We start from the raw sequence: 25,163 nt of genomic DNA, 5'->3' as shown, positions 1-25,163 counted from the left end.
CAGTTTCCATATTCTGCCAATTTGGACCTTTAAAATTTTCCCCTGAACTCAGCAGGCCATGGACTGCCTTTGTGAATTCCCTATGCCAATGGCAATTAATTTTTTAATCCTCAAAGGAGGCGTCTTAAGGACCTTTCCTTTGGTAGACTGATTTCAATGACTATTTTTAAAATAAGAAAATAGGATTACTTAAAATGTATCCTATAATACACACTTTATTCCCCCTTTTAGTCTGAATTAATGATGTTGGACTATGTTTGAAAAAGAAGGGGGTTGGCATCCTCATTCATTCACCAAACATTTAAGTGACTTTTATGTGTGAAGCTTTTGCTGGATTAGGAGGAAGGTACAAAGATGAATAAAACATGGTTTCTCCCTAAGACTTCAAGTCTAATTGGAATGGTTACAGTTATTCTGCTGCTACAATGACAGATCTGGGATCTTATTGATTGATGAGTCACCTCCAAGAATAATAACAGCTTATTTATGATTCATGCTTTCCCAGCCTTTTTTCTGTAACCTTCCATAAATTTACCACATACAGCACTTCAGTGCAAGACCAGAGATGTACACAGACAAAAAAAATATAAGAATGAGCATCTAAGAGGATTAAAAAGTGCCATGAGGACAGATGAAGAAGTCAATCATAGGATTTATATATTTATTTAGAATTTTAAAATTTTGAGATTCTAAAGCTTACTAACATCATATAAGCCTTTTCACATACACAGTACAACCGCAAAAGAGGATTATACGTGAAATTGAGAATTTATATTGTTAATCATAGGATTTAAAGTGGGAAAGGACTTTCCAGATCATCTAATCCAACACCTTCATTCGACAAATGAAGAAACTGAAATGCAGAGAAGGTAAGTGACATCTTAGGTCACATGGCTGAGAAATGTCAGAGCTAGAATTGAATGTCAGGTCTTCCAACTTTCAATTGATTTAAAATCAATTGAAATTTGTGTATCGCCATGAGGTAGTTCATTAGATCACAGCCAATAAGATGAAAACTGAGGATGACTCTGTTTCTAACTACTTTGCTCTCTTTCTAAAGCAAATGTTCTTTTAAGGAGTGAGGGAGAGGATGAGTTTCATTTTAGTATTCATGAGATGATACAGCCTGAGACCAATAATAACCTGTCTCGTGAGACTGCATCCCATTTTCTTGGAGATGCACCTATGGTTGGCACTGGCATGCCTTTGTCCCAGCTCCTTACCAGGCCGATGATTCCCTTTAGTGGATCTGAAGCCACTTGTGTAAGCTTAGAGGAACATGTTCTCATGCAAATCATGGCTGAACAGATTGAGACTGGCCCTTGGAGAAGCCCTTTACTAGCTTTCCCACATGGTGTTCTGTCCTTTTGGATGCAAAATATTTAAATAAGCATGATTATTTCTCATCTTTAGATCAGTTAGGTTGTTGGTGCTCTGCCAACATGTTGAAGATCCTTTGAAAAGGCTTGGAACTGTCTCAAACACCAAGTCTGTTCTCAATGAATCATTGGCCAAACCTCTCTTCCTATGCTTCCAAGTGTGATGATGTACTTATTGACAAAGTGGGGACTGGACTAACTTCCTTAAAAACACAGAGAAAATAAGATTTTTTTTTCCTTGCTGAGACTCCGGCAGAAAGTCTCTCAAGATATTGCTAATATAGAAAATCTCCTTGGAGATATGTTCCTTCTTCCTGGAAGGACGAACTTTGTGTTAATAACAAAGATTGATTGTGGACCCTGTGGAGAGGTCCAATTTAACTCAATTCAATTCCTCACTTATTTATAGTGTCCCTGGAGAGAGGTTGCTTTCTGGAAGTACCAAAAGCATGATGGCCATTATGGGTGCTTTCCTACTGTGGCTATGACTCAAAGGAGTTAAAGCTGTTTGTAAATCTTCTCCTTTGGAGTTGGGAAGGAAACCCAAATGAGAGATAAATTTAAAGAGAAAAAAAAGTATATGGAAAATTCAGGATTCTTAATTTGGGATAAAAAAGAACTCTCCTAGGCAGTATGACAGTGGGAAAGAACACAATTTGGAGTCAGTATGATGAAGTAAAAGATGAAGGTCAGCAGCCTTCATGTATTATTTATGTGTGTGTGATCTTGGGGAAGATAATCCCCCTGCCTGGGCCTCTGATTTGCCCTGTATAAATAAGTGGATCAGACTATATGACCTTTAAGGTCCTTTAAGATCTAGATCTAGGATTTTGTGATTAGGTGAATAGTTAGGATGGTTGTTATGGGAGATATCCAGTCAAGGAAGGGCTTCCCTATAGATGGTGACATCCTCCAAACATTCATGTTTGCAAATAACATTGGGCCGACACTAGTAAGTGTCTGAGGTGGAATTTGAACCCAGATCTTCCTGACTCCAGATCTAGTTCCTCTTGTTTTCTGAGACATGGGAGCTAATTGGAAGAGTTTTATTTTGATTTTGGTTATCTTGGGTTGGAAAGACAATTACTTGATAGGGCCAAGAACAAGAGAGGCATTCTGACCCTAAGTACCCCCAATGAAGGTGGTATTGCCACCAGCTGGGATGATTTGGATAATATCTGGAATTATAATGAACTATGTGTGGCCCTTGAAGAGCAACCTGTACTGCTCACAGCATAAGTGTGAAGCAAAACATAACTAACATAGATCAGAAGTTGATTGCTTCAACATTCCAATCATGTATGTTACCACCCAGGCTATTATGTTGTCCCTGTATACATTTAGGTCAGACCTTTGGTATTTTGATGAACTCCCATGATGATGAGCTCATTTGTGCCCATTTATGAAGGTGCCCTTCCTTCCCCATGCCATCTTCAGTTTTATCTTATTGGCTGTGCCCCACTATCTCAGGAAGATCCTGAAGGAGGAAGGTTATAGCTTCAATTCTGCAGCTGAGAGAAAATTGTATGTGACATCAAGGAGAAGCTGTGTCAAGCTACCCTAGACTTTGAGCAGGAGATGGTCACTGTGGCATTTAGCTCTTCTCTGGAAAAGATCTACGATCTTCCTGATATTCAGGTGATAATGAAATAACAATAAAAGATTTGGGTAACCAGAGGTTCTCTTTTAACTATCTTTCTTAAAAATGGAGTCTTGTGGTATCCATTAAACTACCTTCAACTCAGTCGTGAAGAGTGATGTTGACATCTGTAAGATCTGTAAGCCATATTGTCTTGTGGTACTATCAGGTAATCAGACATTGCTGACAGGATGTTGAAGAAGATCATAGGCCTGACCTTTAGCATCATGAAAATAAAGATTGTGTCCTATCTCAAAGCAAGTCCTATGTCTGGATTGGAAACTACATTCTGGCTCCCTGTCCACCTTCCAGTCTTGTTTTGCTCCATTCCTTACTGGAGTCAATTCACCCCTTCTTAGGCAGTCTATTATTCCCCTATTCTTTGGGGCCCACCATATTGGTGATTAGTCTCAAGAGTACACATAAGGGAGAAAGGTAAGAAGGTTCCAAGTTTTGGAGGGATCCTCTTTGTGATTTTAATTCTGCTGTGATTGCAATACTTCCTGGATGTTGATATGAAACACATGAACATTTTAGGGAGGGGTTGGGAACCATTAAAGACCTTTCAAGTTTCTTGGGTGTGTCTCTTTGCCTCTTCCTATCCAATTCTTAACCCAATTCACTTTTCATTTATTATATTATGCTGTATCATGAATACATATATACATGCACACCCCTATACATATATACATGTACAGGGTATCCCTAAACTTTTAGTACCATTTTATTTCTTAAGAACTTAAAATATTTGATAATTGAATTATTTACAATTCTTTTATACTCTTTTAGTATTGTGAGTTTTGAATAATACATTTAAAACTTTATTTAATCAAAACAGAACATGCCTTGTGTGTGTAACATTTCTGGATTGACACTTTCTTGGATTTGGTGGGGAAGATCCTTTTGCTTGGTCACTTCAGCCATTTGATCTATATCATTTGACTGTTACTATGAAATTACATCAAAACTGTTGTGTCTCTATCAAGATACTGTTCTTTGGATGATCCCAAGCCTACTATTATGAATGTAATTCTTTCAGTCACTGAGTTGAAAGTTCAAAAAAAAAAGTTTCAACTGAGTTGAAAGTTCAAAACTTGACTAAAATGATATATAGCACAAGATGGGGTTATGTTGAATTTTAATAAAGAACATCAATATTTAAAAATGTTAACTAACTTTCAAATTTTTAGTAGCTCTTATATTTCTGAAGTTAATAAAGGTTACAACTACACTTTTGGGACATGTTGCATAAACACACAAACACACACACACACACACACACTGATGGATGATCTCTATAGGTTGGCCATGCAACTGCATAACATAGTCTTGATAATGGACACTCTTCATCCTCTTGGTTTTTCCTTTGGGAATGGTTAGGTCAAATTCTTTTGGGTACTTGAAAATCTCTTCCAGAGTTTCTGAAGAGTTATGATGCAACAGACAAAATGTCATTTTTGAAGAAGAGCAGAAGATCTCATCAATTGTAGAAGATTTTTCTTCATCATTTTGGAGCCTGGGCTGGATCCTGGCGCCTGGCAATAGTGAGTACCTTTGGAGAGCATATATCTATTTTAAACTTTCCCTGTTATTTGTCATCTGAGAGTTGTTGAACAAGGTGATCTGTGTGGTTATACCTTTCAAAGAATCTTGCCTACCTTTGAGAAAGACTTGTTTGAAGGAGAGTCTTTCAGGCACTGTTTTGCTCTCAAACCAAATGCTCTTTTATATTATACAAATAATAAAAACAGTGGGATCTTGTATTTTCTCTCTGTTTGAGTACATAGTGTGATGGTAACAATTTGGTCACTATGGAATCTTTGTTTCAAAAGTCTGCTTATTCCTTACAAATCCCTTTGTTGAAGGTACCCCCAATGCATCTAAAGACGATGTTCATAAAAATATTATATAAGTGGGAGAAGAGACATTTGGCTTGATGTCAGTCTTCCTTTTCATATATATTGTAGAGATATGAGCATCTTGGTGATTTTTATGGTATAATTTTCCACAATGTCAAAACAGATCCACTAATAGTGTATTAATATGTGGAAATAATAATTCTCACAGCCAGAGCATTCTAGATGTAAATCTGACAATAATAACAACAATAATAATAACTATAATTTATTTGCTATGTTCTGGATACTGTGCTAAGCACTTTACAATTATTATCTCATTTGATCCAGGACAAAATATAGTAGATCTCCCAGTAGTACCTAATCAAGCAGGACAAGGACAAAATATGATGGGACTCTAACTTCCCTAGTCCTTGACACGATACCTCTCTTATTTTCAGCCCAAGACATCACTGGCTCTGACTGAGCCTTCTTACTCTACAGAGGAAGAAACTGAGGCCCAAAGAGAGGTTTGATGATTTGCCTCAGGTCATTCATATAGTAAGTGCTGGGAAGCAAGTCCCCGCTTTGACTCTAAATCCAATTCCTTTCTGCTCCTCCAGATTGCCTCTCATTGGAAAGCTCCACTTTCTCCTTCCATTCACCATGGTCTTTATTCCTAGTCCAATTTGGCAGAGCTGACAAGGTTCATCCTCTATTCCAGTAGTTCTGTCACAATATTTGTTTCCCAAAGGCCTGATTTAATCCTGCCTAATGAATGTGCTTTGTTGTTAATGCTTAGAAAATGGGCCATTGAGGTCCTGCTTAATTAGGGCCTAGTTTGGGATCTAAAAGAGGGGAGTAATAGTGGAGAAATAAATAGTGCATGCTTAGGGAGAAAGAGGAAGGAAGATGCAGGCGGGAAAGCAAATGTTTGCCTTGGGAGAATCGATCCCGATCATTGTTCCATTGGTTTCCATGTCTAATCAAAGGTGATTTGGTCCTTCTTCATTGGGTTCTGGGCTCAAAGCCTTTCATTTTATAGAGGAGGAGGGAGAGGCCTGGATAGAATACTGAATTTATCTAAGGCCACACAGTGAATCTAGTGGATTAGAACCCTTGGTCTACTGACTTAAGCAACCAATCACCAAGATTTTAAAAGTATCTTCTATTTTCTCCCCTTAGAATATAAGCTCCTTGAGGGAGCTTTTGATTTATCTTTGTATTTCAAGTGCCCAGAAAAGGATCTAACAAATATAGAGTGGGTACTTAACAAATTATTTGTTGACTCATTGATATATGGTAGCCCTGTGTTAAGTGTTGGGGATGCAGAGACAAAGAAAGCAGCCCCTTTTCTAATTCAATGAGATAAGATAGCATGTAAACATATGACGTTTACAAATTACATACAAAGAAAATACAAGGTTATGGGAGCCCACCAGCAAAACTCTTCAGTGAGTTTGCCAAGACCCTAAATGGGATCTTTCAAACATGCCTGAAACAATGGAAAAATAAAAGGCATCTCAGGGAAGGTCTCATGAAGAAGATGAGACAAAAGCCCATTCCAGGTGTGGGCAACAGTCTTGGGAAAGGGAAGGAGAAAGAAGACATATCAGAAACTGTGAACTCACTTTGGTGGGACCACAGATTGTATGAATGGAAGTAATGTATAAGAAGTATGGAAAGCTAAACTGTAGTCAAGTTGTGAAGAGGAATAACACCCTTTGGGTGGTTGGATCAGAGAGGAGAGAGACTTGAGGGAGGAGGCTATTGCCTCTGCCCATTAACCCCAGAGCAATCTGCTCATGGAATTATTGCAAGCCAATAATGGAAAGGCTTTTTTAAAGCTCTGGGCTAAACAATACATATGGAGAATCACTTCTTTGATATTCCTAACAAGTGATCATCCTGGCTTTCTAAGCCCCCCAGTAATCTGTCCCCCTCCAGGTATCTGACTATTTTCACTAGCTACCTTGGTCTTAGTCAACCTGGTCCCCTTACTGCCTCTGTCTTCCTTTTGACAGCTCTTCCCCCTGGCTTTTAGGATGGACTTTCAAGTTTCTGACCTTCTGCTACTACATAGTTATGTTATCTCAAAACTTCCCTGTCAAGTCCCCTTACTTCTGGTTCCCTTAACTAATTTGACAAAGCAATTGATACTAAAGTGACAATGGCTGGTAATGGCTATGATGTGTTTAAACTTGATTGCCTTCACTCAACTTTGTGAATAATGTGGAGAGATATTTTGGGGACAAAAATATTATTTATAATTGTGTGGCATATTATGGACAACTGCCTACTTTGCTTACGGAACAGCCTACAGCTGCCTACAGAGCTTTGTCTTTATTTAATTTGGTCTTAATTCTCCTTCCCTATTCACCCTTCATGTGGAGAATATTGGAATTGTAACTCTGAGAGAGCTTCCTACAGTGAAGAGCAGAATGGGATGGATGGTGGTGGGGTATAATTAAAATGGAATTTGAATACTGGAAATATTGTCACCCTTATTTGGCTTGGAAGCAGATTTCTCACTGACTTTAAAATGTTTATCCACTTGACAAATTCTGTGGCTTTGCATAGAGAATGTTGTCTTACCTGGTGGCCAATTGGGCTGTTATGAGAGTCTTGTGTACATTGATAAATTCACTCAAGAATCATGGGGATGATTTTCTTTTCATATTTTTTAAACCTTGTTTTTAGAAAAAAACATGTGGGACTATTAGGTATCAAGTCCTAAATAACACCTTAAGTTCTAAGGTCCTTCTCAGTTCTAAGATGCCTCTTATCTCTGGCATTTCATGGTCCCCTGAGGAGAGAGGAAAGAGAGAAGGAACAACATAAAAGAAAGGCAGTAATGGAGAGAGGAGAGAGAAGGAAGGGACCATTGGGGAAGAAAGTGAGGGATAAAGCAAAAGAAAGATATCACTGGGGAAGGGGAAGAGAGATAGAAGGAAGGGACCATTCAGAGGGAAAAAAGAGTAAATATAATGGGAGGAAAGGGACCACTGGGGATGAGCAATTGATGTTATGGAGCATGTGGCCCTGCCTCAGATGCATATGTTTGTATTATCTCAGATAAATCTTTTAGCCTCACTCAGTCTCAATTTTCTCCAGCATAAAATGATGGAGTTTGACAACCTCTCGGATCCTTTCCAACTCTCTAATGCTATGAGTTACAGAAAAAGAAGGAAAGCCTTCTTTTGAGAATGAGGTTGGAAAAGGGAGACAGAGTTAAAGCGGCAAAGGCCCTTGAGAAGGAAAGAGAGACACAGGGAAAGGAATGCTGGGAATAAGGATAATGGTGACTAAGGAGTGAGGCAGCTAGAGCTCCATGTGGAAAGAGAACTTACTATACTTGAAATCATGATGATCTGATTCAAATCTTGATTCACAAACCAACTGACTTTGTTACCTTGAGTAACTCATTAAAACTCTTTCCACCTTAATTATTTTCATTCTAAAATAATGAGGTTGGGCTCATTGACCTTTAAGGTCTCTTCAAGCTCCAAATCTATGATTCTATGATTATGATATGGACAAAAGAAAATACTACTTGGTCTGGGTAAAGGGAGAGAAACTGAAACAGAGGAAAAGGTTTTTTGAGAAGAACAGAGGGAAAAGTACTAGTATAGACAGAGGAAAGGAAGGAAATCAGAAGGAAGGATAATCGGGGATAGAGGAAAAATGAAAAAGGTTAGATAGAGAGACAAAGAGATAGAAGGAGACAGGGAAAGAGATAAAGTCATGTACACAGAGAACAAGAAGTAGGGAGAGAAAGAGAAACAGAGAGAGGGAAAGAGAGAATACACCCAGGAAAAGATTGCTTGGTTGGATTGATTTTCTTTTTTAATCAGGTCAGCTTATATTGAAATTATGTTAAAATATTTTCAAAGAAACAATTTTTGGTTTTATTTATGACTTATATAGATTTCGTCCTATAGCATATCTTTTTTTGTTCTCTAACAATTTCCAATGTGGGGCTTATTTTATGAATATATATTTGTTAGCTTTCTGATTCAAAAAATGAATATATCATCAATTCCTTTTTTATTTTGTTAATGTATATTTCAGGAATGCAATTTTTGCTGAGGACTGCTTTCGCTGCTTTCCAGAAATTTAGGTACGTTATTTCATCATTGTCATCTGTTTCTCCAATAGTTAGTAATAGGACTGCTATTTAGAATTTCATTATCATCTCCATTTGGGTTTATGTGGGAGAGATAGGGAGAGGAAACTACTATAGAGCAGGGGAAGAAGAAAGATATTGGAAGGAATAGAAGGAGAATGGCAAAAGAAATAGACAGAGGAAGATGGTAGGGAGACAGGGACAACTAGGTAGCACTGCAGTGGATAGAGTGTTAGGCCTGGAATCAGGAAGACTAACTTCCTTTAATTCAAATCTGGCCTCAGATACTAACTAGCTGTGTGCCTCTGGGTACTTAACCCTGTTTGCCTCAGTTTCCTCATCTGTAAAATGAACTGGGGAAGGAAATGGCAAACCACTTCGGTATCTGTGCCAAGAAAACCCTACATGGGTCATGAAGAGTCTGACATGACTGAACGACAATATGGAGGCAAGTTAGGTGTCATGGTACATAGAGTGCTTTAGTAGAAGTTAGGAACATCTGAGTTTGAATCCAGTTTGACATTCTAGTTATGTCATTCAAACTGCCTAAATCTCAGTTTCTTCTGTTCTAAAATGTTGGAACTAGACTCAATAAGCCAATAATGTCCGTTCCAGCTGTAAATATATGATAATATTGATAACAGAGAGAAAAAGAAAAGATCATTTGATATTTGGGTGAAAGGAAAGATATTAGAGAGAGAGAGACGTTTTAAGAGAAGAAGAAGGAAGAGAGAGAGAGGAAGAACGAGAAAAAGAGACAGGGAAAGGGAGAGGGAGAGAGAACACTACATGATAATAAGCAAGGAAATGAGGGAAGGAAGCTTTATAAGGCAAAATGAGGAATAGAAATAAGAGACTATAGGTGAGGAAGAGATTCAAAGGAAAGAGACACCTTCAAGGTGTAAAACAAGCGAGATACATATCACTGTGCTTAGAGTACCATACTTGGAGCTGAGTTTATTTCAGTGCCACCTCAGCCACTGACAATCTCTATCCTTTGGAGAAGTCACTTAACTATGTTTAGCCTTCCAATTTATGGGACTGGATTTAATGGCTTTTAATGACATTCCAGCTCCATGATCCTCTGGATCCCAGACAGAGAAAAACATTTCCACTTGAGATTAAGCTTGAATAGATGGAGACAGAAGGAAGCAGACACAGGAAATCAAAGTGTTCAGTGGGGGTGGAATATGTAGAGCAAAGGAACCAGGTCTCCCTGTGGACTCTTCCTGGGAGTAAGAATGACCTGAGTCAAATTCTTAACATTTTGAATGTATTTACATGATGCCAGATAATTCCTTTGCAGTGTGTCAGCCTCTGTCTGCTGTTACACTAGTATTTGGACTCAATGGCTCCAAAGATTTCTTTAAGTTTTAACTTTAATTAATGATGATTGGGGCAAAAGAACAGACCCCATATTTACTAAAGAAGAATTAGAAGAATAAGAAAATGGTTTTGAGGAAAAAGAGAGAAGGAGGGGATAAAGGGAGGGATTGATAGAAATATTGAGAGATACAGAGGGAAACAGAATGAGATAGTCATAAAAATAAATTTAGAGAGTGACAGTGAAATAGAAAAAGAAAACCAGAGACAGATCCAGTGAGAGAAAGAGACAGTGACAAATACAGACATATAGGACAACCACAAGATAGTGAATAAGGGAGTGAAGGATAAGACCATTATGTAGGAAAATAAGAAAGAGAGATTACAAGATGAGGGAAAGAATCAAAGGGAAGAGGCACCTGGCAGGTGTAGAAGAAACCATACAGGTGTCCTCGTGGACAGCATTCCACCACAAACTATAGTACTCTGGAGAAATAACTTAACAGGAGTCAGCCTGTTTTCTCCTCAGTCAATATTTTAAGTCAGATTTGATGCTGTCTAATGAACAACCAGATGTATGATTCTCTGGATTCCATAGAGAAAAATGGATGTGCCCTTTGGTGTAAGAGTCTAATAGAGATAGAGTTAGGGGGAAATAGGCATTGAGGATGAGAAGAAAGAAAGAAAGAAGCATCAATAGGAAAGCATGACTTGAGTTCAAATCTTAGTAAACATTTGGAATATTTGACACTGAGTAATTAAATTAGAGTGTCTAAGGTCCTCTCTTCTGTTATATTATAATAGAATTGAACTCAATGGCCCTTAGGGCTAATTCCAGCTCCAAATGTATGATTATAGTCATGAAAGGAGAAAAAGAAAAGACTAGGTTTTTTTTGAGAGAGAGAGAAGAATCACTCATTGTGATAATGAACAATGGAGTGAGGGGAAAACACCTTTGTGGAAGACAATGAGGAATGGAGATAAGAGACCAAGGTGAGGGAGAGATACAAAGGGAAGGGATTACTGGCAAATGTAGAATGGGCCAGTTAGATGTCCCAACGGACACACCTCCCTATTTGGAATTGGCTGTTGGAGTTTAAATTCCACAATGGCAGCTCATAAACATTTTTACTTTAGAAAAGTCACTCAACTACTGCAAACCTCAATGATTTGATGGGTGTCAAAAAGCACAAGGAATGTCCATTTGGTATTAACTTTAAAATAGAGAGAGATGGAAGTAGAGGGAATCTGGCATTGAGGATGAGAGGAAGAGCGTAACAGCCAGATCCATTAGTGAATTCTTCTCGCAAGTCAGAGTAACCTGACTTCAAATCCTACTTCATATTATGATTAATATTTGACCCTAGGCAATTCAGTTAGTGTCTAAACCTCTGGCCAGCTGCCTTAATATAATGGAGTGGGACCCAGTGGCTGCAAGAGGTCCTTTCATCTCTAAATCTATAATCATAGTCTACTAGGGAATAAAGAAAAGATGAGTTATTATTGGGTGGTAATTAGAGTAAAAGAGAAAAAGGTTTTGAGGAGGAGATAAAGAAAAAAGGAAGAAAGAGACAGGGTGGAAGAGAGAGAGACTTAGAGAGACAGAGATTAAGAGAGAAACACTATGATGAGCAAGACTGGTAAAAGAGACCATTATGGGGGGAAATGAGGAAGATATAAGAGATACTTGAATATTTGACATGGGGCAATTCAGTGGCTAAGCTTCCTTCTTCTGTTATACTATAATAGAGTTACACTCAATGACCCATAGGGCTAATTCCAGCTATAAATTGTTATCACAGTTGGAGAGCAAACCAGCTAGGCTTCTTAATGGTTAGACCATTATATTTGGTGTTGACTTTGATTTAAGTGTCACATAAGGGGCTAAAAAAACTGTCTTACTCTGGAGATGTTCTTTAACCACTGTCAGCCTCAGCTGTTATCTCAATTAAATTTATGGGGCTGGGCATGATGGTATTCAGCTCCATGAGCCTCTGGTTGCCAGATATATAAAAAGGTGTTCACTTGGGATTAGCTTTGGAATAGAGAGAAAGTTAGGGGAAATCAGTCACTAAGAACTAAAAGGAGGTGGAGACAGGTGTCCACAGGAAAAGGAAATATGAGGATTAAGGGGAATATGAAAGGAAAAATAACCAGGTCTTCTCATGGACTCTTCTTGTAAGTTAGAATGACCTGAGTTCAATTCCTAGTTCACATGTAGGATATCTGTTTGATTCTACATAATTCATTTAGCATGTCTAAGCCTCCTTCTCCTATTTTTAATATAACGGAGTTGGACCCAATGACCCATTGGATTCCTGCCGGCTCTAAAGCTATGATGGCAGACATAATAGAGAATAAAGAAAAGACTTCTTGTTTATGGGTGGGAAATAGCATAAGGAGAAAATGTTTTTGAGGAGCTAGAGAGGAGAAGAAGAATGGGAGAAAGGTGGAGAACTATAAGAAAAGAGACAGAGAAGAGGCAGAGAGAGAATGAGGAGCATTGTAGACAGGGTGAACAATTGAGTCAGGCAAGTGAGGAAGAGATGAAAAGGTAAAGCCTCCCCTAGAAGGGAGGCTGAGAAAGATAGAAAGACCTCTGAGCTTGGAGTTAAGATATTGGAATTGGAAACTTGGTGCTTAATGTGTGATGCTGGGCAATTCCTATTGCCTTTTTCAACCTCAGTTTCCCCCTTTGTAAATGATGGCATGCGCCACGGTGGCCTTTAAGGTCTCTCTGGCTTTATGAACTTATGAATGGGGGAGAGAAAGGAAAGCTCACTGAGGACTGAAATAATGAGAGAGTGATGATTTAGAGAAAAGAGTATAGAGGGACAGGACTACTGGGAATGGCCTTTGGGGGCCATTTGTGGAGACTATAGAGAGCAAAGTCTCCGTGTATTTAAAAACCTGTTCCTGGGGGTCAGTATGATCTGAGTCCAAAGGTTCTTCACACATTCTTACTAGGTGTGTGACCCTGGGCAAGCCTCTCAGAGTGTCCAAGCCACCTTTTTCTTCTGCTCTGCAGTGCTAGGCTTGGACTCGGTGACCTGTAAGGTTTCTTCCAGCTCTGAGTCTCTGATGATATTGGTTATAATGAGAAAAGGAAGAGAGCAGGTCCTGAGTGTGAGAGAGAACAAGGCAAAGGCTTCTGAGGAGAAGAGAGAGACAAAGGGAAGGGATTGGCGAGCCCGGGGAAAGGCGGACTGAGAGGGCCAGGAGAACTGGGGATGCGGGGATACTGAGTCAGAAGGGCAGGTTTCTCCAGACAGGGATAGTGAGAGACAGGGAGAAGAGAGGGAAGTTAGAGTTTTAGACCTGGGACGTGTCTGGGAGGCCGCTCAGGGCCATTGGACAGAGTCCTCTGGTGGAAGGAGAACTACTGGAGTTTGCATCTGAACTCAGCTGGGGCAAAGTTGTTTTATCTTGGGCAAGTCACTTCACTTACCTTAGCCACAGTTTTCTCTTCTGTCAAATGCTGGTGTTGCGCTCGATGGTTTCCCATCATCCTGCGGCCGCATGGCGCCGTGAGGGTCAGAGGGCAAGGAAGCCCTGGCACTGATGCCATGTGTGTGCGTTGGAATGAGAACCACAGTCATCTTGCCACATTTTGATGGCCTAAAATGTAGAAATCCCCCAACTCCTGGGAGCCCTGATATTAGAGAATCTCCTATCCCCCTATAAGGACAGGGTCAACGTCTTACCCACCGTACTGTCCTTGGATAAGAGGCCATGCATTTTTGTCCAAAATGACTCCTTGTTCAATTTTAATAAAATTGGGTCCCTTCCCCTTACCTCCTATCCTTGAATACAGAGTGTATTCATCTTAATGAACATAAGAAACATTCATTAAGTACCTGCCTCATGTCAGGCCCATGTTAAACTCAGGAGATGGGAAGAAAGGAGAAAGGGGGCTCTTCAGGAGCTCCCAGTCTAAGACAACAAGCCGACAGCTATGTATGAACCAGACATACACATGATCCATTTAAAAGGATTAGAATTAGAATTAAGGGGAATTTGGGAAAAGTTTCTGAGGAGGTGGTACTTGAAGGAAGCCAGGGAAGCCTTGGTGAGAAGGGAGACCACTGCAGGCATGAGGGACTACCACTATTAATGGTGAGAGTCAAAAGATGGAGCGTGTTGTTCTGAGAAAAAGGAGGCCAGTGGCACTGCATTCCATATATATTCTATTGGGGGAGTGTAAAGTGAAAGGAGACTGGAAAGGCTTTGAATGCCAAGCAGAGGAGTTTAGATCTCCTTCTGGAGGCTCTGGGGGTCACTGAGTCGTGGCCCTGATGGCTGAGCCGCTGAATGGAGGATGGAGTGGGGGAGGGTGACAATGGAGGCAGGAAGAGCAATAAAAAGGCTCTTTCAATCATATTGATGAGAGGATGAGGAACTGCCCAGAGTGGGGGCAGTGTCCCAGGACAGAAGTGGCACTTGTGAGGGTGTGCAGAAGGTAAAATGGACAGGCCTTGGAGACAGATAATAAATCCTTTGGTTTTCCTTACTATCCAAATCTCCCCCCTTTTCTCCATATTTATAAAGATGAGACCGTCCTCTTTGTTCTCTTCCTCTCCCTCTCTTGTGAAATGCTTGTTGACTGCTGCTTATTGTCGTTGTGTTTTGTGTGCATGAAAGATTGTAAAACCCCAGTTTCTTCCTTAGAAATCTGTAGCTGCTTCTATTCAGGGAGAGTAGGTCCCCCCACATGCAGGGTGACTGACAGCACCCAAACCTGTTGGTGAGTTAGGGCATGACCCTCTCAAACAGGAAGCCATTGCTGTGCAAGGCCCAGAGCTTCAGAAGTGACAAAGAGAGACAAGCTGACAACTTCCTGCAACTGTGCCTCACTTAAATCCAATTCATGTGCAAATCAGCTCATCCCCTCCCATCCACTATTGTGCTTCCATATGATCTCATTGATCCCCTTCAAAAATGAAGGATGAACAACAACAAGAAATAGGGCTGCTTTTAGTTTAGCTTCCTATCTTTGCTCTAGTGTCTTTGGCTTCTGGCTCTTGTGCTTCTAGGAGGAGGTTGAGAGACTGATCCAAGTGTTTGAGGTGAGAAGGTTAGTGTGGTTCACTCTGAGCTGGTGGAGTGATGGGACACTTGGGAGTGCTGAAGTGCGCGTATAATACAATATTATTTTTATGAACAGACTCCCATGGTACTGTCATTCTGCTTCTCATTGGGTGGTAAGAGATGTTTTTATTCAAGTTTTTTTGGTCCAAAGGAGAGGAGAGTGAAACTTGCAGAAAGGGCGGTGAGTCAGGTGTTTGTTGGTTGTGGTGATGATTTAGATGTTTGTTGGTTGTGGCTTCACAGGACGGGCAGTTGTGTGCCAGGGAATTGTCTTCATTGTGAACTGTTGATCAAGGCTGGGATTCTCCATCTTGGTAGCTGTAGCTACTTCTCAAGCTTTCTCTTTGGCAAAGTAGACAGGAAAGATGTAGGGATCTTGTGCCTCAATAGGAGGAACACTTCCTTTGTCTTGTCAGCAGAAGAGCTGGGACGAAGACTTCCAATGAAACCTTTTGCTTCTTGACCTCAATAAAAATCCTTCATTCCCCCATAAAATTAAAAGAAGGCATTGGGCTGCCTGTGTGCATAAATGAAGATGGCCTGTGACTGTGTGAGTGAATGTATAAGCCCAAACCTGTCACTAGGCAAAACCCCTGTGGATGGATCTCCTCCCAGTGAGAGACCCTGACAACCACAAATTTCTTAGCTATCTGAGAAGATAGACTACATAGAATCCTACTGCCTAAAATAGTCTCCAATAGTGGAGCCCCTGTGGGCAAATTAGGCCTAATGAGAAAGCAAAAAACCCCATCACAATCCTAGAACTTCTCTTGCCTCAGAATTTTCCCTTCCCAACTTATTTTATGTCCTTGAGCTTAGCCCTACACTAAAAGATTTTATGTCTTGAGACTTAGGAGAGAATGAGCAGTGCTTTGAGTGTGCTTGGTTGTTCTATGTAGCATAGAGTATCTGCTGTCAGTGTTGTCTGTACTTTGTGTCCTTGTAAATCAAGCTGAACTTTTTCCTAGGGTCTGATCAGCCAAAGGAAAAAGGGTGAAAGGGGTAAGAGCTCGTCATTGGAAATTTCCAAACCTCGAATGGATATCATGTTATCCCTGTATTCCTAATTCTGGCCAAGTTAGGAATATGGGTTACAGGGGGAGGAGAGGGAGAGGGGAAAAGCTCATTTATGTGTATGTGAGAGGGAGAGAAAGAGAGAGAGGGGAGGGTTCTTTTCTGAGTTGAGGAAATTTGTGAAATTGCCAACTAAATAGAGAACAAATTTAGGAGTGAAATGTAGTCCGTTTAATGTGCTTTTCCAAATTCTGACCATAATCTTTATGGTTTGAATATTCTTAGATATATTTCTATATCTTATTGGCTTTTTTGGGATACAGTACTTTAGAGCTGCCAAAAATGGAGATTTGGTGGAATCACATAGAAAATTCATTCTAATCCCAATACCATTATTCCCTGGAAAACTGAAGGATTTATTGCTTTTCTGTAGGGAAGGTGATTGCAATGAGTAGGAGATTTTGATAATAGAATTGAAACTAGTTTTGTCTCCAGTGGTTCCAAGAGTGGTAAAAAAAATAAGGCATTTTTTGTAGGTTGAAGTTTTGAAGCATTATCTAGCATTTAAGAAATGCTAGTGCAATAATATGTTAGAAAGAAAGAGGCTTGTCTAAATCAGAATGCAAAATGGAATAAGGGAATAAGCGATTTCATTTTGGGAGAGTAGTTTATCTGACTACTCTTGTCTTCTGTGACTCATTTAACTGAATCTAATTGCTGAGATAAGTAAGAAGCAAAATCAATGAAAAGGAATTAAGATGGAATATGTTTTTTTAAGCTTTAAAGTAAGGAACCAAATTGGAAGGGTTTTCTTGGTAGAAAGAGAAACTCTTTGTAAACCCTGAAATTTTAAATTTTGATCATGGAAGAATAAAGTTTTAAACAAAATTTGAGATGTACAAAGAAAATTTGCCGAAGTTACAGAGCAGAGATCGGCAAATTATTTCTGAGAGGGTCGGAGACATGATTTGGAGGGAGAGAGGTGTGAGATTGAGAAAGTCGCAGTGAAGGAAGGAAGATGACACAGTAGATCAGGAGTGCTGAGAGGCAGTTGTAGGGATCAGTAGTTTAATCCAAGTCAGAACAGAGAGAGGACTGCGCCTTTCTAACACCTCTTGAGTATCCCCCCCTTCTGGCCTCTGACATGGCCCCCACTCTTGTCCAGGGCCTCATCACCTCACACCTGGACTATGGCAATAGTGGCTCTGCTCCAGGTCTCCCCCTTCTAGTCCATCCTCCATTGGGCCAAGGAGGCTTTTCCTAAAGCTCAGGGCCAATCATGTTAGCTTTGCTCAGTAAACTTCAGTGGCTCCCTACTGCCTCCAGAATCTAATAAAGAATATTTTCTTAGGAGATCAGATCTCTTCCCAAGCTGCCCTTGCTGCATTTGCAGTCTTGTTCTACTTTATTCTCCCCCACCTCCTCTGGGTGCAGAGACATTATCCTCCTTGCTGTACCTTGAATGGGATGCTATTTATCCCCTGACTATCCACATTTTCACTGGCTTTCCACCATGCCTGTAATGCTCTACCTGCTCAGTCTCATGGTGGGTGGTCCCCTGTCCTGGGGGTCCAGACTATTGGAGTTCTCATTCTGACTCACACTGTGGCAAACTGTGTTCTCCAGGGAAAGTCAATTGACTTCATTCAGTCTCAGTTTCCTCTTTTGTAAAAAAAAAAAAATGGGGCTGGATGTGATGTAACTTTGTAGCTCTGTGACCCAGCGGTTGAGAGAAAGAGAAAAGAGAAAGCCCCCCGGCCATTTGTGTGGGAGAGAGAGTTGGAGGGAAGCCAGCAGGGAGGAAGATTAGAGAGAAGCAATGAGGCCTGGGGGCAAAGTGTGAAGTGACACAGGCAGGGCTCCTGGGGGACACATCACTGTTGTGGATGGTCCTGGGGCCCCCAAGTTCAAATTCTGCTTCCCAACATGCTTACTAGCTGTGGGATGCTGGGAAAGTCACCAAAATTGTCTAAGCTGCTTTCTTCTTTAAAATGATGGAGTTGGACTCAGTAGCCCTTATGGTTCATTCCAGCTCCAAATGTCAGATACTCTCAGTGACCAAGAGTTAATGCAAAGAGTGGTGACTTTTAGATTAGAGGAATAGTAGGGCAAAAAGCTTCTGAGCAGCCCATTGAGAGTGGACAGTGGACAGTGACTTTTCTGAGTGGACTGTCCTTGGAAGTTTAGAGCTGAGTTCAAATCCAACTTCGGAGTTCAAATAAATCTTTGCCCTGGGTAATTCACGCAGAGTATCTAAGCCTCTCTTTCCTTTGAGATAATATAGTTGAGTGGGACTCAATGATCTTCATGATTCCTCCCAGGTCTAAATCTATGATCTATTTAGATGGAAAGAAAAAAAAAGAATAGTTATTATTGAGTGGAAATGATAGTAAGGGAAAAAATATTTTGAGAAAGAAGTGAGGAAGGAAAGAAGCTGAAAGAGAGAGAGGGAGAAAGGAAGGGCACAGGGAGTGAAGGAGGGAAAAAGAGAAGATACAGGAGAGACAGAATCAGATAACCAGTTATAGAGATGAGACAGAGGCAAAGAGCAAAACCAAAAATAAAAGGAGAAAAAAAAGACTCCTTCAAAAGGAGCAAAGAAATGTGGGAACAGACCATTTTGGAGGATAGTGAGATATAAAATGAGGAGATGAAAAAAATGTCAAGGAATAGAATTCCTATGAAACATGGTACAATAAGTTACGTACCATATTGGTCAGAACATTTTGTTTGGAGCATACTGTTTGAGATTCAATTATACATTAGGTTCTGACAAATTGTGTTCCCTGGAGAAGTCCTTTAACCAGCCTCAGCCTTAATTTTCATCTCAGTCAACTAAAGGGGCTGGACTTGGTGGTCCAGGGTGATCCTCTGTTTATCAGAGAATGAAATCCCACTTGGCATTAATCTTGGATTAGAGAGAGACCATTAGAGGGAATAGGTCATTGAGGAAGAAGGAAGACAAAGGCAGGGGTCAATGGATGTGTGAGGATTAGGGGAATATGTAGAATTAAACAGATATCCTAGTGGACTCTTCTAGGAGGTTGGAAGGATTTGAGTTCAAATCCTAGTTAACATTTATAATAAGTGTTTGGGTAATTCAGTTAGAGTGTCAACCTCTGTCCTCTGTTATATTATCATAGAGTTGGACTTAGTGGCCCCTTGGGTTCCTTTCAACTCTAAATCTATGATTATATTGATGACTGTGACAAAAGGACAAAAACATTTATTTAATGATAAATTTAAAAAATACAAAAGCTTTTGAGGAAGAGATAAATCCAAGGATAAGAAAGACAGCCAGAATAAGAAATAAAGAGAAAACAATAAGAAATAATAGAGGTTGAGATGAGACAGAGGTAGACACATATATGTGTGTGTATATTATGCACACACAGGAAGACAGAGACAGAAACAGAGAAAGAAAGACACAATGCTGGAAAATTCAATTTGAGTGACTAAGCTACTTGCTTCTATTATAGTATAATGGAATTGTATTCACTGGCCCCTGAAGTTAATTTTAGCTTTAAATTTATGAACATAGTCATGACAGGGGAAAAAGAAAATAGCAGTTATTATTGGGTGGGAATTAGAGTAATGAGAAAAAGCTTTTGAGGAAGAAAGAAAGAGAAGGAGATGGAGAAAGAGAGTGAGAGAGGTGGGGAGAACCATAGGATAATGACCAAGAAACTGAAGGAAGAGACCATTATGAATGAAAATGAAGAATAAATAGAAGAGATCACAAGTCAGGTAGAGATGCACAAGGAAGAGACGCCTGGCATGTGTAAAACAGACCGGGCAAGCGTCCTAGTCGATAGAACACCTTCCTTAGAATTAGCTCTCTGAGTTCCAATTGACCAGAGCTGCTGACTAGCTGTTTCTCTGGGGAAGTAGCTTAACTGCTGTCTCACTCAGTCTTCTATTTAGTAAAATCTTGAGACTGCACTTGATGGCATTTAACAGTGTTAAAGTTCAATGACCCTATGGGTGGCAGAGCTAGCAAAGAAAATCCTTGTGCACTTGTGGTACAAAAGAAAGAATTAAAGAGTATGGGAAAGGAGAGATACAGAGAAGGGATAACTGGGAAATAGGGTTGGTTAAAATATGTTAGAGAGAGAGAGAAAAGAGAAATGGCAGTAAGATATTAAAAGGAAGTCATGGATAGATATAGGAAGAAAAGCAGAAAGAGGAAGACATAAGATGGAGAGAGACAGAACCACATGACAATTAGCAATGGAGTGAGGGGAAAAACCATCATGAAGAAAAATGAGGAAAAAAGAAAAAATACTTCAGTCAGGTAGAAATAGAAAGGGAAGAGGCCCTTGCAGGTGTAGAGCAACCCAGCTTGGTATCTTAGTAATTAGAGCACCCTTTTTAGAAGGGACCTGCTGGGTTTAAGCCTCCCCTCAGCTGTCTATAAGCCATGTTCCTCTGGAGAAGTCACAGTCAGCCTCAGTTTTGTCTTAATTATATCCTTGTTGGGCTGACTTTGATGGTGACTAATGACACTCCAGATCTCTGCGCCTCTGGCTGCCAGAGAGAGAAAAGTATGCTTACTTGACTATAAGCTTGCAATAGAGAGAGACAGAGGTAGACATCCTCGGGCACTGAGGATGACAAGCCAGAAGGAAATAAAAAGTACAGTATAGAGACCAAAACAGTCAATTCTCCTGGAGGACTGTTTTTGGAAGTCAAAGTCCTGAGTTCAAATCCTAGTTAACATTATGAACATTTGGCGCTGGGATATTCAGTTTGAGTGACTAAGCTACTTGCTTCTATTATTGTATAATAGAATTGGACTCTGTGATCCCTATGGTGGATTCCAGCTTTAAATAAATGAACAAAGTCATGAAAAAGGAAAATGAAAATAATTACTATTGGGTAGGAATTAGAGTAAGTAGAAAATGCTTTTGAGAAAGAGAGAAAAGATGGAGAGAGAGAGAGAAAATGAGAGGGAGGGAAGAATAGAAGGAGAGAGGGAAAGAGAAAAAAAGATAGATAATGGAAGTGAGATAAATGTAGAAAACCACAGACAAATAAGCGATATACAGGAAATTAGATACAACCAAGAGAGACATTGATTCAGAGGGAGAGACAGGGACACACACAGACAGAAATATATATAGAGAAAGTGAACCCTTTGACAATAGCCAAAGGAATGTATGAAGGGCCATTTTTCAGGACAGTGAGCAACTGAGCAAGAAGGTAAAAAAAAAAAGTAAAGGGATAGAACCCCCTGGGAACTGTGGGGCAAACCAGTGGTTAAAGCATTATTCTTGGAGTTGACTGAATTTAAATTTCACATCAGGGGCTGATAACCTGTCTTAGTTTGAAAATTTTTTTAATCACTGTCAGCCTCAGTTTTCATTTCAGTCAACTTACGGGGCTGGACTTGATGGTATTAATGACCCTCCAGCTCCAAGATTCTCTGGGTGCCAGAGAATGAAAATTTGGGCTTAGAGAAAGACGGGGAAAATCAGTCACTGAAGATGAGGAGACAGGCAAGTGTCCATAGAAAACAGTAATATGGGAAAATTTAGGGGAATATGAAGAGCAAAACAGCTAGATATCTTAGTGAACTCTTGGAAATCTGAAGCATCTGAGTTCAAATCCTAGGTAGCATTTATAATAAGTGTTTGACTCTGGGTCATTCCGTTAAAGTATCAGCCTCTGTCCTCTGTTATATTATCACAGAGTTGGACGTGATGGCTCTTGGGTTCCTTCTAGCTCTAAATCTCGGATCATAGTTATGATAGTGTAAAGAAAAAAGAAGAGTATTGAGTGGGAAGTTGAGTAAGGAAAAAAAGTGTGAAGAGGAAATAGGAGAGTTAGGGAGAGATACACATACAGAGAGAGACCCAGAGGGCAAGAGACAGAGAAATAAAGGATATTGAGTGGTCTAAGCCTCTTAATTCTCTGTTGCACTACAATGGAGTGGGGCTCAGTAGCCCTGAGGCTACTTGCTGCTCTCAGTCTTAGATCCTATTTGTGAGAAGGAACAAAAGCTTATTCAAGGAGAATTAGAAGAAGGGAAAAAAGCTTTTGAGGAGGTGAGAGAAAGGGAAGATTTGAGAGAGAGATGGAGAAAGAAAATAATGGAATGAAATAGATAGAATCAGAGAGGTTGGGACATAAAATTAAAGAATGGCACTGATCTAGAAAAAGAAAACCAAGCACAAATAGATAGCAATAGTCTCACACCCAAACACACATAGACACACCGAGATGAATAAGATAGGGAACTAGGGAGTGAGAGAAGAGACCATTATGGAGGAAAATAAGGAACAGAGATAAGAGACCAAGGGAGAGATGCAAAGGAAAGAGACAGCCAGCAAGTGTACTAGAAGCCAAAGAGGTGTCATAGTGGTTAGAGCACTCTGCTGGGAGTTGAGTCATTGAACTGAAATCCCTTATCAGCTGCTGACAAGCTCCATTACTGTGGAGAAGTCATGTAACTACTGTCAGCCTCACTTTTCTCCTCAGTAAAATGATGGAGCTGGACTTGATGGTGTCTAATGACGCTTCAGCTCCACGATGCTGTTTCCAGAAAGAAAAGACTGTCCCCTTGGGACTGAGGCAGGAGAAGAGTAAATAGGGCATGCAGGAGGAGAGTGAGACCAGTGGGAAGGGGAGTAGAAGAAAATTTTCTCAGTGGACTTGGAAGTCCTGGGTTCAAAACCTACTTCTCATTTTAAAAAAATGTTTGAGCCCAGGCAATTCATTTAGAGTGTCCAAGCCTCTGTCTGCTATGATACTATAATAAGGAGCTGAACTCAGGGGCCCCTAAGGTTCCTTCCAGCTCTCAATCGGTGATCATATTGATGATAAAGAGGAAGAGAAAAGATCACTGATTAATGAATAGGAATTAGAGCAAGGAAGAAAAAGCTTTGAAGGAAGAAGGAGAGAAAGGCAGAAGTAAACCAAAGAAGAAAGGGGAAGAGAAAGAAAAATAGGAGCAAAGAAAGGAAAGCTTTTGAGGGGGATGGGGGGAAAGGAAGAAGATGGAAGGAATGAGGGAAAGAGAGGGGGAGAGACAGAGAGAAATACAGAGAGAAAATCGTATAAATAAAGACAGAAAAAGAATGAGAGAGATATATATGCCAAAAGGTGGCAAGGTGTCGGAGGGCACAGCATTCAATTTGTATTTACAGTTTGAATGTAAATGCTGCCTTACATGCTGACAGCCTGATCCTAATGAAGACACTGTCAGCCGAGATTTCTCCTCCTTAAAACCGTGGGGCTGGATTTGATGATAATTAATGACAGTCCAACTCTGTGATGCTATGGGTACCAGTGAGAGAAAAGCGTGTCCCCTCGGGGTGAACATAGTTGGAAGACATCCTGTATGAGTGAGGAGAGCCCCAGAGAAGGCCTCCTGGAAAGGGGGATGGTAGAAGGAGTCTCCCAGAGCTGTGACTCAGTGAGCTCTTGCTGGAAGGCAGCATTACCTGACGCCAAATCCTGCCTGGCACAGCAGCCTTGCTTGCTGCTGCTCAGTCATTTCAGTCCTGTCTGACTCTCTGTGACCCCATCTGGGGTTTTCCTGACAGAGGTGCTGGGGTGCCGGGCAGGCCACTTAAACTATCCAAGCCTCACGTGCCTGTGCTCTGCAGTGCTATGGTTGGAGTCCATGCCCCCAAAAGATGCCTTGCAGCTTCTATCTCTGTTAATATGGGAGATAAAGGCCACATATTGTTCATTGGGATTCCAAATAAGACTCTAGGGTTTTAGGAGGGCACAGATATGTAGGAAGAAGCAGAAAGGAGGAGAAGGCTAGTGGCATAGGATGGGAATGGGGGTTAGAATTAGGGAGACAAAGCCGGAATGGGAGAAAGAGGGACAGAGAAATGATGTGGAATGAGGAAAAAAGACCTCTTGGTAATTGGCAAGGGAGCATGGAAGAGTCAGAGAGAGGGAGGTGAGAGACAGAGGCAGAAAGTGAGGGAGAGACAGCGAGGGACAGCTTCAGTGGGGGCTGGGAGAGAGCCAGCTAACGGTCTAGAGTGAGTCAGATATCCAGCCAGCATCTATTGAGCTGGTAAAATGTACCAGGCGGTACACTATGCCCTGGGAATACAAATGTGAGGAGACAAAAATAGAATCTCCGCTCTCAGGGAAGTAATTGCAGTGGTGGAAGCTAGCTTAGGAAAGGAAGCTGACAATTGAGTGTGGCTGTGGGGGAGGAGCGGAGCCAGCGAGGGAACAAGATGGAGATATTCCAAGTCTATACTGGCAGGAAAGGGAGAGCTAGGGGCCATGGGAGGATCCATCCATTCATTCATAGAAATATGTCCCGGGTCTAATGGTTCTTCTGAGGGGTAAATTCTAGGTTAGAAGAGGTTTTCCAGGAAGAAGAAGCTCCTGAGAGAAGTTGAAGAAAAATTGAAGAGCACTAGATTCTGGAGTTGTAAGTATCTGATTTGAAATACAGTCCTAGGTCGGTTACCTAGGCAAAATGTTAATCTCTCCTGGACAGGATTTCCTCCTCTGAAGAATGGTGCCTCTCAATTGGATGGATGGCCTGTAGTTTCCTTCCAGCTCAATATGCCTGGGAATAAAGGCAAAAGAACTCCCTTGTGGTTCTGGAGACAGGAGATAGACCATCAAATAGAGAGGAAATACATAAGGCTTGGTTTAGGGAGAGACAGAGGCAGAGAGAAACAGAGAGAAAGAGAATCACTTGATAATGAGCAAAGAAGTAAGAGAAGAGATCATAGTAGAGGACAGTCAACCATTGAGGAAGACCATACGTGAGCAAGATA

The 25,163-nt window shown here is 40.6% G+C and overlaps 1 long non-coding RNA gene across 1 annotated transcript in view; it reads left to right on the top strand.

Annotated features, from left to right (window-relative positions):
- LOC141548324 (uncharacterized) overlaps positions 1-25,163 on the top strand; it is a 108,746-nt gene that overhangs the window by 11,942 nt on the left and 71,641 nt on the right. The window contains exons 3-6 of the long non-coding RNA XR_012483895.1: positions 788-869; positions 4,435-4,562; positions 5,315-5,414; positions 8,925-25,163. The exon at positions 8,925-25,163 is cut by the window's right edge and continues 34,280 nt beyond it. This is a non-coding gene — a long non-coding RNA (uncharacterized LOC141548324). The remainder of the gene's footprint in view (positions 1-787; positions 870-4,434; positions 4,563-5,314; positions 5,415-8,924) is intronic.

The sequence above is a fragment of the Sminthopsis crassicaudata genome, chromosome X, assembly GCF_048593235.1.
Source record: "Sminthopsis crassicaudata isolate SCR6 chromosome X, ASM4859323v1, whole genome shotgun sequence".
In the NCBI taxonomy this organism is placed as follows: Eukaryota; Metazoa; Chordata; class Mammalia; order Dasyuromorphia; family Dasyuridae; genus Sminthopsis; species Sminthopsis crassicaudata.
Note: the sequence above shows the minus strand (reverse complement) of the source record. Positions and strands in the feature narration are given on the sequence as shown.